Source organism: Alligator mississippiensis, chromosome 1, assembly GCF_030867095.1.
Source record: "Alligator mississippiensis isolate rAllMis1 chromosome 1, rAllMis1, whole genome shotgun sequence".
Classification (NCBI taxonomy): domain Eukaryota; kingdom Metazoa; phylum Chordata; order Crocodylia; family Alligatoridae; genus Alligator; species Alligator mississippiensis.
Genome location: NC_081824.1, coordinates 314,827,315 through 314,840,489, shown reverse-complemented (window position 1 = coordinate 314,840,489; position 13,175 = coordinate 314,827,315).

Genomic DNA, 13,175 nt, shown 5'->3' with positions numbered 1-13,175 from the left:
AAATGTTCCCCACACTGCAAATTTTCAGTGTGGTGGCAAAATTAGACCTGTGGATATGCAGAGGTAAAAAAACCCCACAGACAAAAAATGCGGGGTAGGGCACAGTCCCAGACTGTACCCTGAGGCAACTGGAGGCTGGATCCTCCACAGAGATGCTCTGGCTGCCAGATCATCTGTATGGTTGGCCCTCACCTAGGTGCTGAAGCACACTACCTGCCCGTGCAGGGGGACCATGGGAGGGACCTCTGCTGGCCCTGCCCACTCCCCCAGCTCCCCCGATCCCTTCCCTGCCCATCCCCACCCCCAGCCTGACCCCCGAGCCCCACCTCCCTGCCTTGCCCATCCCCATCCCCCACTTGCTTCCTGAGCCCTCTCATGGCTGTCCCACCTGGCCCCACCCCCCAATCCTCCCAATCCCTGCCCCACCCATCCCCCTCCCCATCCCTATCCCCCCCCATCTCCCTGAGTCCCTCCATCACTGCTTCCCCACCCCAGCATCCCAGCAATTAAAAAAAAAACCACAAAAAAACTCTGGCACTCACTTACTGGCAGTACAATTGCCTATTGGGGTCACTGGGGCCCCCCCTGCACAGCGGAGCTGGGTAACAGCACCAGAGGCCGCAGCCTGGGTCCTGCTGCCCCATGCTGCAAGGGGGGGGGGGGGGCTCTGCCAGAAGGCCCAGATCACCCCCAGCCCCTGCTCCTGAGTTGAGTAGAGGCTTTTTTTTTTTTTTTTAAGTACCAGAGGCTGTGGTGGTGGGGGCAGCCATGGGAGGCTGGGGTTGCAAGTGGGGGCTGGGGCTGGGTGGGGCAGCCATTAGGGGGTCTGGGGGAGAGGGGGGGGCTGGGTGGGGAAGCCATGGGGGGGGAGCTGCAGGAGCTGGTGGGGGATGGACCCAGGCGGCACAGCAATCCAGTGAGCTGGGGGAGCAAGTAGTGGTGGGGCGTGTGAGCCCTGCAGGAGGGCTGTAACCCCTGTTGGGGAGGCTGTGACCCCTGTGGGGGGCAGCAAAACATATAGGTATTTAGAATTCACTTTATTATGATGATAGAGACACTGGTAGGCTTGCAAGTTGCTTTAACACTGTAGATATATCAATAAAACATTGCCTAACTAATGGCTCTCTCTCATAGTTTCATAGTTTCATAGTTTTTTAGGGTCGGAAGGGACCTGAGCAGACCATCAAGTCCGACCCCCTGCCATGGCAGGAAAAAGTACTGGGGTCAAACAATCCCAGCAAGGTGTTCGCCTAACCTCCTCTTAAAGACCCCCAGGGTAAGAGCCAGCACCACTTCACTTGGAAGTTGGTTCCAAGTCCTAGCTGCCCTGACTGTGAAGCAGTGCCTCCTGATGTCTAGTCTGAATCTACCCTCTGCCAGCTTGTGACCATTTTTTTTAGTCACTCCTGGTAGTGCTTGGGGAAACAGGGACTCCCCCAATGCCTGCTGGCCCCCTCTGATTAGTTTGTAACAGGCCACTAGATCCCCCCTCAGCCTTCTCTTGTGGAGGCTGAACAGGTTCAGGTCCCTTAGCCTCTCCTTGTAGGGCCTGCCCTGCTGCCCCCTGATCATGCGGGTGATCCTCCTCTGGACCCTCTCAGTGCTGTCCACATCCCTCCTGAAGTGCCGTGCTCAGAACTGGATGCAGTACTCCAACTGCGGCCTGACCAGTGCCGCATAGAGGAGGAGGATCACCTCCTTGGACCTGCTTGAGATGCATCTGTGGATGCATGACAAGGTGTGGTTGGCCTTCCTGACTGCGTCCCCACACTGTCAGCCCATGTTCATTTTGGCATCAATAGTGACTCCAAGATCCTTTTCTGCCTCTGCACTGACAAGAAGGGAGTTTCCCAGCCTGTAGGTATGCTGCTGGTTCTTCCTCCCTAGGTGCAGCAACTTGCACTTGTCAGTGTTGAAACCCATCCTGTTCTCATCTGCCCATCCCTGTAACCTGTCTAGGTCCAATTGCAGCCTATTCCTTCCTTCTAGCATGCCCACATCCCCCCACATCTTAGTGTCATCAGCAAATTTGAATAGGGTGCTTTTTACCCCCTTGTCCAAGTCACTGATGAAGATGTTGAACAGCATGGGTCTGAGGACCGAGCCCTGGGGGACCCCACTGCCCACATCCCTCCAGGTCGAAAATGACCCATTCACCACCACCCTCTGGGTGCGGCTCTCCAGCCAGTTAGCGACCCATTTGACTGTGTAGTTGTCGATGCCACAGTCTCCTAGTTTTTCTCTCTCTGTCTCTAGTGGCCTTTTTCATAGATTCATAGATTGTAGAGTCAGAAGGGACCACAATGGATCATTGTGTCTGACCCCCTGCCCCAGCAGGAAAGAGGACTGAGGTCAGATGACCCCAGCCAGGTGACTATCTAGCCTCCTCTTGAAGACCTCCAAGCTAGGTGATAGCACCACCTCTCTTGGAAGCCCATTCCAGATCCTGGCCACCCTTACTGTGAAAATTTTTTTCCTAATATCTAACCTAAATCCACTCTCAACTAGTTTACACCCATTATTCCTAGTCACTCCCTGGGCACCTTAGTAAACAGTGCATCCCCTATTCCCTGTTGACCTCCCCTAATAAATTTATAGGTGTCCACAAGATCTCCGCTCAGCTGTCTCTTGTGAAGGCTGAAGAGATTCAGCTGTCTCAACCTCCCCCCATAGGGTCTATCACGAAGGCGACTAATCATGCGAGTGGCCCTCCTCTGGACCCTCTCCAGATTCCCCGCGTCCCTCTTGAAGTGCAGCGCCCAAAACTGGACACAGTACTCCAACTGCAGCCTTACCAGTGCCGCATAGAGGGGGAGCATCACCTCCTTTGTTCTATTAGTCATGCACCTGCTAATGTACGACAAGGTGTGATTGGCCTTGTTGATGGTCTCGTTATACTGCCGGCTCACGTTCATCTTGGAGTCAATTATGACTCCAAGATCCCTCTCTGCCTCCGAGCTGCTGAGAAGGACACTCCCTAACATATAGGTGTGCTGAGGGTTCCTCCTTCCCAGGTGGAGTACCTTACATTTATCTTTATTAAATTGCATCCTTTTGTTTAAATTGTGGAGGAACATGGATTTTGGGGTATTTAACAGAGTAACTTTGGGATTTTTTTTATCAGGGATTTTTCAGTTTTCCAATAGGGAACACCAGAATTCCTGCTAGGGAAGCCAGTGGCAGGACCCTGCCTGCTCTGAGCTGGCACCTTGAACCCAGCTAGAGGTGGCTGACCTCCTGGCCAGTTGGGGCCAGGAGGATATTCTTTGACAGTTCAAAGCAGGCCACCACACTGGGCACATCTTCCAGGCAATAGCTGCCTAGATGGCCAGGCAGGGGGCACACATGGCAGTAGCACTGCACAAAGGCCAAGCCTGCAGCCACAGCCCACTGGCAGCTGGCCCAGAGGGGCAGATGCCTCATCTGGCAGGTGTGCAGCAGGTCACAGCCAGGCAGCAGCCGCCACTGCCAGACTGCTGCAGTGGGTAGAGGGTGCAGGGAACTCTCAGGCTGCTTCAGCAGTCCAGCTGGCACAAGGGGTAGTGTCCCCAGGTATCAATTGGCTGGGCCCCACAAGCTCCTGAGAGTGATTAGCCCTGAGATACTTGACAGGGCAGCTTTTTATACTGCTGGGGACAGCACAGGTGCTGGCCCTGGGCTCTAGCTCCCCTTGGCTGCAGGGAGGAAGAAGGCAGAGTTAGTTTGCCCCAAGTGGCACAATTTGCCCCACAGCAAACTGCATGTCCGAGCATGTGCACTGAGGCAAAAAGCCCCAGCTCAAATTTGCACCACTTCTATTTGAGCTGCTGCAAGTGCACATGCCTGCATGTGGGGATGCACTCTATAAGTTTATCTTGTGAGTCATGTGTAGATGTCTGCACACACAACAGTGCTAATATTAAATGACACTCCACAGCACCTTTAAAAAGCTATATCAACACTTGGGTTGAGAATTACTGCCTTAGAAGGTATGATGGTGGAATCTCCCCAAAACCTTTGTTGAACCCACACTTCCCGTAAGTGTATCCTAGCCATAAGAATACCTTTCTATAATGTTCAGCTTATATGGATATTCTACTTCAGATGGACTTCACATGGACTCTTTTGCATTTTGGGATACTTTTAAATCTGTTTATACCCTATGACTGCCTCACCTTGGGTTCTAAACATGGGGACTCCTTTGACTTGCTTTTTATGTTTTCACCAAGGCTGGCAAGCATTTGGCCATCTTGTTCTTTCATGTTTTCTCAATGCTGCTCTTAACCTGCCTGCCGTATTCCTTGACTGCCCACAGCTCACAAGCTCTAGCCTGGCTGGTTGTGTGTATAGCATGGAGAGCTACTTCTCAGTGAGCAGCTCATAATTATGGGTGGCAGCCATCTGGATGAGGAAATTTACAGTTGCATTTATAATGTAAAGTAGTGATTTTGGGGGGATCTCTGAGTCCCTATCCTTTCTGTTTATCTATCTCTGTAACTATAAATAAATGCTATTCTTGCAGAGAAGTGCATCATCACATTTGAACTGAGCTCCAGGTGATGGAGTGGTAAGGAAGGGTGACTATATATTGAACATGTCAGCTCCTACCCACCAGTTACCCATGACTATGCCCCCAGATCTCCCTCTGAATATTCCCCTGCAAATTTACCTCTCTAGAAGTGAATAAATATAGGGAACATAACTTTCCAAATTGCAACACTGATCCACAGAACTCTGCTGTAACTCCTGTTCAGGGTGGTGAATTTTTGTCTTGGTCGGTATGAAATGGAAGAATTGCTTTCAGAATAAACCAGTTTTGCAATAGCATTAGTGAAAAGAATATGATTTATCACCAGATAATCACCTCCTTGGGAGACTAACAGCACCTGGCTCCCTCAGCATTCAAAATGTAATATTTTCATTCATATTAAATCCTCCTGACTTTTCATATTTTGCATTTAACAACATAATTATCAGATCATTGTCACCTCTATTATATGTTTATTTTAGTGATTGGAAGTTTATATTATTATTATTGTTGTTGTTATTATATGTTTATATTAGTGATTGGATTTGTGTTCAAATCCCTTTATTGAAAACGCACAGAATTCTTCCCCCACTTCCTCTGCACATTGGCAAGTCTCTATAGAGACGGAGTGTTCCATATTGTGGTATTTGCTTAAGTGTTAAAACAATGTCACACCAAAATGCCTTTGATCAGACAACATTGTAGAAGTAGTCATTTAGGCCTTATTTCAGTGAGGTCCTCTCCTCACACACACAAATTTAAGCATTTTAAAAGTTCTATTGGGACTAATTAGTGGGACAGGACTAATTCTATGCTTCAAAGTTACACATGTGCTTAAGTAACTTGCTGCATCAGGGCTTTATTTTCTTAAGGCTGTGCACTACAGATGAATAATACTACATCTTGCTGGTCTGTGGCGTTATCTTTACCATATCTATATGAGAAATGCCCTGTGTGTGGATTCTAGGCTCAGCGGGTTTGTTTTTTTTAAAAGATTCCTAAAACAATATTTAGCAACCTATCTGCCTTCCAGTACTATAATTGGTATTCTCTCTCTCTCTCTCTCTCTCTCTCTCTCTCTCTCTCTCTCTTTCAAGTGAACCATCAAAATATTACCTTCTAAGACAGGCAGGAGCCAGTAATCAAAACACATTAATTGTCTAAAAGTAACAAAAATGCTCCAATCAACATTGAGATTTCTCAGTTGTCAGTTAACTGACATTTTGCAGAGTTTATTCTGTTTTCAGTGTATTTTTGATGCAGTATGCTTATGATATTTAGCTTCAGCATGTGTATTTGATATTCTGCTTCTTTGAGCCTTCAGATTTTTTTGCTTCAGCAATAAATACTGGCCAACAGTTCTGCCCAAAGATTGCATGCTATCAGTTTGCAAGCTACCAGTGTTTTCAGTTATGCCTTAAGTAACTCACGAGATCAGGTTATATTGAGTTCTCTCTCTTTGGGAAATGTTTTTTTCCCCTTTCTTTCTAAGATTTTCTTGCATCCAGTGCTAGTCCTAAAGATAATGGAGTCTTTTTCTATTTCATCACTCCCTGCATTTCCAGTCTTTATTACCTAACCGTTGCAGCTCAGATTAAAAACTATTCAAAAGCCTCTGAGATTCCTTGCACACACTCATGAAATTTATATCCAGCAAAAACTATGTTTGCTTTAGGCATAACATATGCTTCATGTTTATTAATGTAAGTTTTTAATACCTTAACATAGCCTTTAATGATATTCATGTGTTCAGAATAGCCTTTCCTTCCTCCCAGAATCCAAGCACCAAGTAATAGCATTTTTTTCTATTTCAGCTGCTGTTATGTATAGATCAGAAACTATCTATTCCAAAAGATGAATTATTTTTTTCTAGGCCTGTGAAAGCTTTCGATTGTCCAGTCTATTCTGGGTGTGAGTAACCTAAATCTGTCCTTAATGCTGACACTGCACCTGATTAACAGTATGTAGCAGCTATAATCTATCCCTGATCTTAAAAAAGGAGCAAAAAATGCTGAAGGGGTTAATTTGGAAAGGTAACAACATTGTAGTTCAGCCTTTGATTTAATGTGCAAAACTGAAGGGAAGACAGAAAAAAAGCAATGTTTTGTAAAGTGGTAGTTCACTGTCAGGGCTAGAGTTAGTTTTGGGGTCTACCAGTATATTTTTGTAGCCAGTGATATGCAAGGATTGATAAGTCTAACATCATATCCAGCCACATAAGATTTCTTAGCCCCAACTAAAAGAAGTGTCCAACTTGAGGTAAATCACCAGGGGCACTGACAAGTGTACAGGCCCCCACTCCAACTCATGGTGCTTTACATAAAGTGCATGAGTTAGTGCTTTCCCTGACCCAACAGTTGTTTGCCGGTTGAGCAGGAGGGGGCAGGGGATGGATTGAGGCTGTTTGCAGCAGAGGAACCGTCCTTCTCCCTCAATCCCCCCACTCAGCTCCAGACCCTCCAGTTCCAGTGCTATCTGTAGAAAGGGAGTAGGGAGAGGGGAGGGGAGCTTGCCTCCTGTGCTGTCATAGCTCAGGGTTCCAACCCAGGAATGCAGGTGCACCCAGAACACCAGGAGGATCAGCAGTAATGGGGCATAGTGGCTTGTGCACCCCTCAGCCTGCACAAACAGCTCATCACGTACCACCTGGGATGCACACAGCAGGGGTATGCTTGGGGTATAGCAACTGTAAACTGGGGTTTGCCCAGCTTGAGCTGGAGAGCAGGGTTGGGGTGGCTGTGAGGCAGGATCTCTTGGGAAGCCAATCTGAGGAGTAGAGGAGTCCAGGAGAGCCAGCTGTACTTGAAAGAAGACTTATTGAGAATGCAGGAACAAACCATCCTGATGCACAGGAAGACTAGCAAGTATGGCAGAAGACCAGTTGGTTTAGCAAGGAACTCTTCAGTAAACTAAATCAAAAAAGGAAAGCTTATAAGAAGTGGAAACCTGGACAAACAACTAGGGAGGAGTATAAAAATATTGCTCAGGCATGCAGGGATGAGGTCACAAAGATCAAAACACAACTGGAGTTGCAGCTAGCAAGGGGAGCTACATTACAAAAGGCACTGATAATGGGAATTACCAATGCCTTCTAGGCAGCGGTGGGCAAGATTAGATCCTTAAAAAAGCATCTTAAGTAAGTTAAGACTGTGCTTCCTTTCAACTTAAATGTGAATTCATGCCTGCTACTCAAGAGTGAAGCAGAGAAAAAGCTCTATTCAGATCCAATTCCTACAGAATGTCAAAGGATGTGAAGGGTAACAAGAAGGGCTTCTACAAGTATGTCAGTAACAAGAGGACAGTCAGGAAAGTGTGGGTCCCTTACTGAATGGGGGAGGCAACCATAGACAGAGGATGCAGAAAAGGCTGAAGTACTCAATGCCTTTTTTACCTCAGTCTTCACAGGCAAGGTCAGCTCCCAGACTACTGCACCTGGCAGAACAGTTTGGGGAGGAGATGAGCAGCCCCCAGTGGTGAAAGAACAGGTTACGGACTATTTAGAAAACCTGGATATATAAAAGTCCATAAGGCTGGATGGAATGCACCCAAGGGTGCTGAAGGAGTTGGCTGATGTGATTGCAGAGCCACTGGCCCACATCTTTGAAAACTCATGGCAATCAGGAGAGGTCCCAGATGATTGGAAAAGGGCAAACATAGTGCCCATATTTAAGAAAGGAAAGAAGGAGAATCCAGGGAACTACAGATCAGTCAACCTCACCTCAGTCCCTGGAGAAACAATGAAGCAGGTCCTCAAGGAACCAATTTGTAAGCACATGGAGGAGAAAAGGGGGATTAGGAACAGTCAGCATGAATTCACTAAGGCAATAATAAGAAAATGCCTGACCAACCTGATTGCCTTCTATGATGAGGTGACTGACTTTGTGGATGTGGGGAGACAGGTGGATGTGGTGTACCTTGATTTTAGCAGGGCTTCTGATACAGTATCCTGCAGCAGGCAAGCTAAGAAAGTATGGGCTGGATGAGTGGACTGTAAGATGGTTAGAAAACTGGCTGGAGCATCGGGCTTAGAGAGTTGTAATCAATAGCTTGATGTCTAGTTGGCAGCCGGTATCAAGTGGAGTGGCTCAGGGGTCATTCCTGAGGGCATTTTTGTTCAATGTCTTCATCAACGACCTGGAAGATTCACAGATTCACAGAAATTTAGGGTTGGAAGGGACCTCATGAGATCATCGGGTCTAGCCCCCCTGCTCTGCGCAGGAAAAACAGAGTGCACCCTCAGCAAGTTTGCAGATGACACCAAGCTAGGGGGAATAGTAGATATGCTGGAGGATCAGGCTAGGATTTAGAGTGACCTAGACAAATTGGAGGATTGGGCCAAAAGAAATCTCATGAGGTTCACCAAGGACAAGTGCAAAGTCCTGCACTTAGGATGGCTGCCAGCAGCCTGGCCAGCCCCGCCCTGGGAAGGAGGCTGGAGAGGCAGGCTGCCTGTGGCTAGCACCCAGCAGCCTGCCAGCCCCAGGAGAGTAAGCAGGGACGGGGGCTTGTCTGGTGGCTGCCTGAACCTGGGCCTGCCTTGCCAGACTTATCATGGTCCCTGGGCACCCATGCACGACCAACCCCTGATCTGAGGCTGGGCAGCGCGCAGTTCCTAGTGCAGAGCATCTTATCTCTGAAATTAATCTCTTGCCTCTGCAGGGGCAGCATCTGGATGCTGGGGAAAGGCCACCGGCCCCAGTGGGGATGCTGGCTTTGGGTCGCTGCCATTTTTACTGTGCAATAAGGGTATGCCCAAGTAGATGCATGCTAGTACAGTACAGTAAATTAGGCTAAAGTACATTACCACGTCTTGTGTAGATGCACCCAGTAAGTAGAAGTTAAACTGCTGTAATAGTCCTATTTCATTCAGACGTGAATTCCTCCAGGTTAGCTTTTATTTACTGTGTGATAGGAGTAGATATATGAAACAGTTACCATGGAGCAGCCCAGAGCCAATAATCCACTCTTCCCCCCACCCCCTCCCTGTTTCTACTCTTAAATGCATTTGACTATCAATGCCCCTAAAAAATATTCCCAATATATACTATATATATCTAGATATGTATATCTAGATATAGATACGTACAAATAAGGAGACAGAGATCTTTTAAATATCTAGGATCATGTTATTGGGAAAGACCAAAGGATAACACATTTATTGCTGTATAATATTTTGGTGTGGATTTACAAATGATGCAAAGCAGCACAATTTAATTTTCTTTTAGAACTTTACTGATATTCTGTTGGAGTTCTTTTTTTATGTTGCCCATGACTAGGCAGAAAATAGCACTGTGAAGTTTATATATACATATGTATTAGTAGCATTATCCTTGTGCCATAACATGGATTCTTTTCCTATTCTATAATTTTATAAAATATATGTGAGAATAATCTTATAATATTATTATTAATTAATACACAGAGCCAACAGGTATGGTTTCCAGGAGATAATTAAATTTCTGTTGCAAAAAGCAAGAGACACAGCTGGGTGCCCATAATTCCTCAAGGGTACAATTATTTAATGATAAAACACATTTTCAGCAGAGGCTGCCTGATTGCTATTACAAAAATTGTTCTACTATAGGTTAGAATAGAGCATTTTGTGCTGAAAGAAGATGAGGTTGGATACTCAGAATATTGAACGGTCTTTTTCAGCTGAACTGTTAAATCCCATAAAATAATAACCCTTCAAAATGTTAGGCTGAAGTCTGCAGTGCAAGTAATTTTATAATGGCAACTGTAAACACAATGCTGATTTATTAGAAATACACCCTCTCTTACTGTGCAGTTATAGCCGTAATATAGGATTATACAGTCCTTACAGATAAAATGCATTCTGGTGCAGATGGACTTTACAAGGTTATCCTCTGCTGCGTAGGTTTGTTAAGGGCTCGATACAATGTTTGAATCAATGGGGGGCCAGCAGTGGGCCAAGTCCTATACTTTAACACTAAAATTGAGTGATACACTGAACTCTGCACAGGATCTTTGGAAGTGGAATGTAGTTGATGCTTACTGAAGTAGTGGATAAAAACAGAGCAGTTACATTTTTGAGCTATAACAGCTATTCAGGACAGCATTTAAGTATATGCTTAGTTTTAAATAAATTTAGTCTTGAATGGGCACATCTACACCTGCATATTAATGAGACACAATAAACTTTGACACTTATCATGCCAGAGTTTATTGCTCCGTGGCACAGCATCTACATGTGCACCTGGGACTGCATCATGTTGAGCTGGGTTGGAGCAGCCCTGGTTGCTAGAGAGCCCAGGGATCAGCCTGCCAGCCTGGGGCTACTCCAAACAGGCTCAATGTACCGCAGAGGGGTTGGCTGCAGGGTAAAAAACTCTGCAGCAGGATAGTACTCCAATTGCGCTTTGGCCTTCCTGACTTCATCCTTCCATGCCCAATCAATGCTCTTACATTCTACTCTTATATTATACAAGTACTACCCTGCTGCAATGCTTATTAGCTTACTCCAGCCTAATAGCCCTGCATGTATAAATGCTGAGAAGTTTACTGCAGACTTAATTAGTCTACTCCACAGTAAACATCGTGTGTAGACATGCCAAATGGTAGAGGTTTCCTGAATGGAATGATTCAAAATTAAAAAAAAAAGTTCTTCCATTTTTTACTGAATTTTAGTAACATTTTCAAATGGTTTTGCTCCATGCAAAACTCTACTTTATTGGTGAATTTGCTGCTCTCTGAACAAATTTCACCCAGCTCTATATGTCATCTAGGAGATGATGACCCTAGCAAAACCAGGGTGCTAACGGATTTAGAAGAGTTCAACCTACTGAACAGATGTGCTTGAAAAGTCTCCTATCCAAATATCCCAACAGTTTTAACACCTTATCTTTTTATGTAGGAAATTTGACATGATCATCATTGGAGATAGTGCTGTAAATTTTCTGGGAAGTAAAGAGGATACTGGCATATCATGACTGGGTAGACAGAGTTTTAACATTTGAAACACTTCAGAGGGTGCCCCATTTTGAAGGACTGAAAAAAATGGAGTGCTACAGATGCAGACACACATTAAACCCCCTGCCATGTCCCGCAACTGGAGAGTTTAAAAATCACCATGACTGCATAGATCAGGAGGCTGCTGCATCCTGTGGCTTCACTTTCCCCATCCTTCCTGGAGAAGCAGAGTGGTCTACCAGTGAGCACTCTTCTGTGTGCTCCACCTCCATTTGCCCAGAGTAACAAAACTGGGACACCGGAGGCCCTGAAACTCCTGTGCCCCTCCTGGTTCCCCCTGGGAGGATGCTTACTGGGGAGATGCCAAGTATCAGTGGTCTGCACCCTGCTTGGTTTCCTGAGGACTTGTAACTGGTGGATACATTTTGTACCCTGTGGTCACCCTCTGGGGGTGGGCTAAATAGAACTGCAATTTTTACTTTTTGACTTTGACATAAAATGAAGCAGAAATGATAGCTTCAGTGTATAATATTAACTCTGAGTATTATTATGTCTGAGATGATAGCAGTTACTGCTTGAATTATCTCCCTTATACACATACCTGCAATTTTTTAAACTCAATTTATAAACATAATTGCAGACATTGTGTTTTAGTCAGCCATGGATGTTTTGTAGAATAAATTAAAACACTTAAAATTGCAAGGGAAAAATGGAACATCATCTCTCATTAACCAAATCAACTAAAAAAAAAATCCCCTAAAACCAGAATACTGCTGTCATTCTCCATTGTGACAAGATGGGTTATAGATGTCTGTACAAATCCACTTGGCACTTTACAAAATGAGTTCATGATGACTGCATAAAAAATTAAAATCACAACCCTTTCTAGCTAAAGAAAATCAAAGTGTTAGTGACTTTGCAGTAACGACTTGAAATTAGAACACCAAGGGCAGAATCCTATTTCACTTGATGTCCCCATATAGCAGTTTTCTAGCTGTGTAATGCCAGCTTTGGCACTTCTGCACAGGGACAGGGCAGGAACAAGGGCACAGGTTAGAACACACCACCATCTCTCACTGAGTCACATACCCTTTAGCTTGCTCTCTTCTTCTTGACCCCACATCTTTCTCTCTCTTGGCCATCCAGGGAGCCAGGGATAGAGAAGAGACTGCATGATGGCTGTCTGTGGCTTAGTGGTTTGACTGCTGAGCTGGAAAGTTAGAGGAAGTTCAAACCCTTTTTGGATCAGGGGCTTAGAACTCCCACTTTTTGGGCACATCTACACAAGACGCATTACTGCACAGTAGACTAATCTATTGTGCTGTAAAGTATCACCATCACTTCAAGTGGGGGGAGGGCATTTACTGTACAGTAAATTAGTTATCTAGTACCTTTATATACAGGTACTAGATTAACTGTGCAGTAATTACTCTGCAGTAGAACTCATGGAGATGCTTGCTGTCTGGGAGCAAATTTGCTCCTTGTCAGTCTAGCCAGCAGGGGGCCTCAAGGGACAGGGAGCTCTCTGTCCCTAGTCCTGGCACTGCTTAGTTCCAGCTCCCTCCAGGAGCTGATCAGCAGTGGGGCTGGGGAGCTCTCTGCCCCCTGTTTCAGCTCCTGGCTCCCAGTACAGAGCTGCCTCCATGTGCACAGGGCCGGAAGACAGCTGCCACTGCAGCCAGCAGAACTCTCTTGGTCCTGTGTGCATTGGGATTGGCCTCATGCCTCCTGTCAGCCC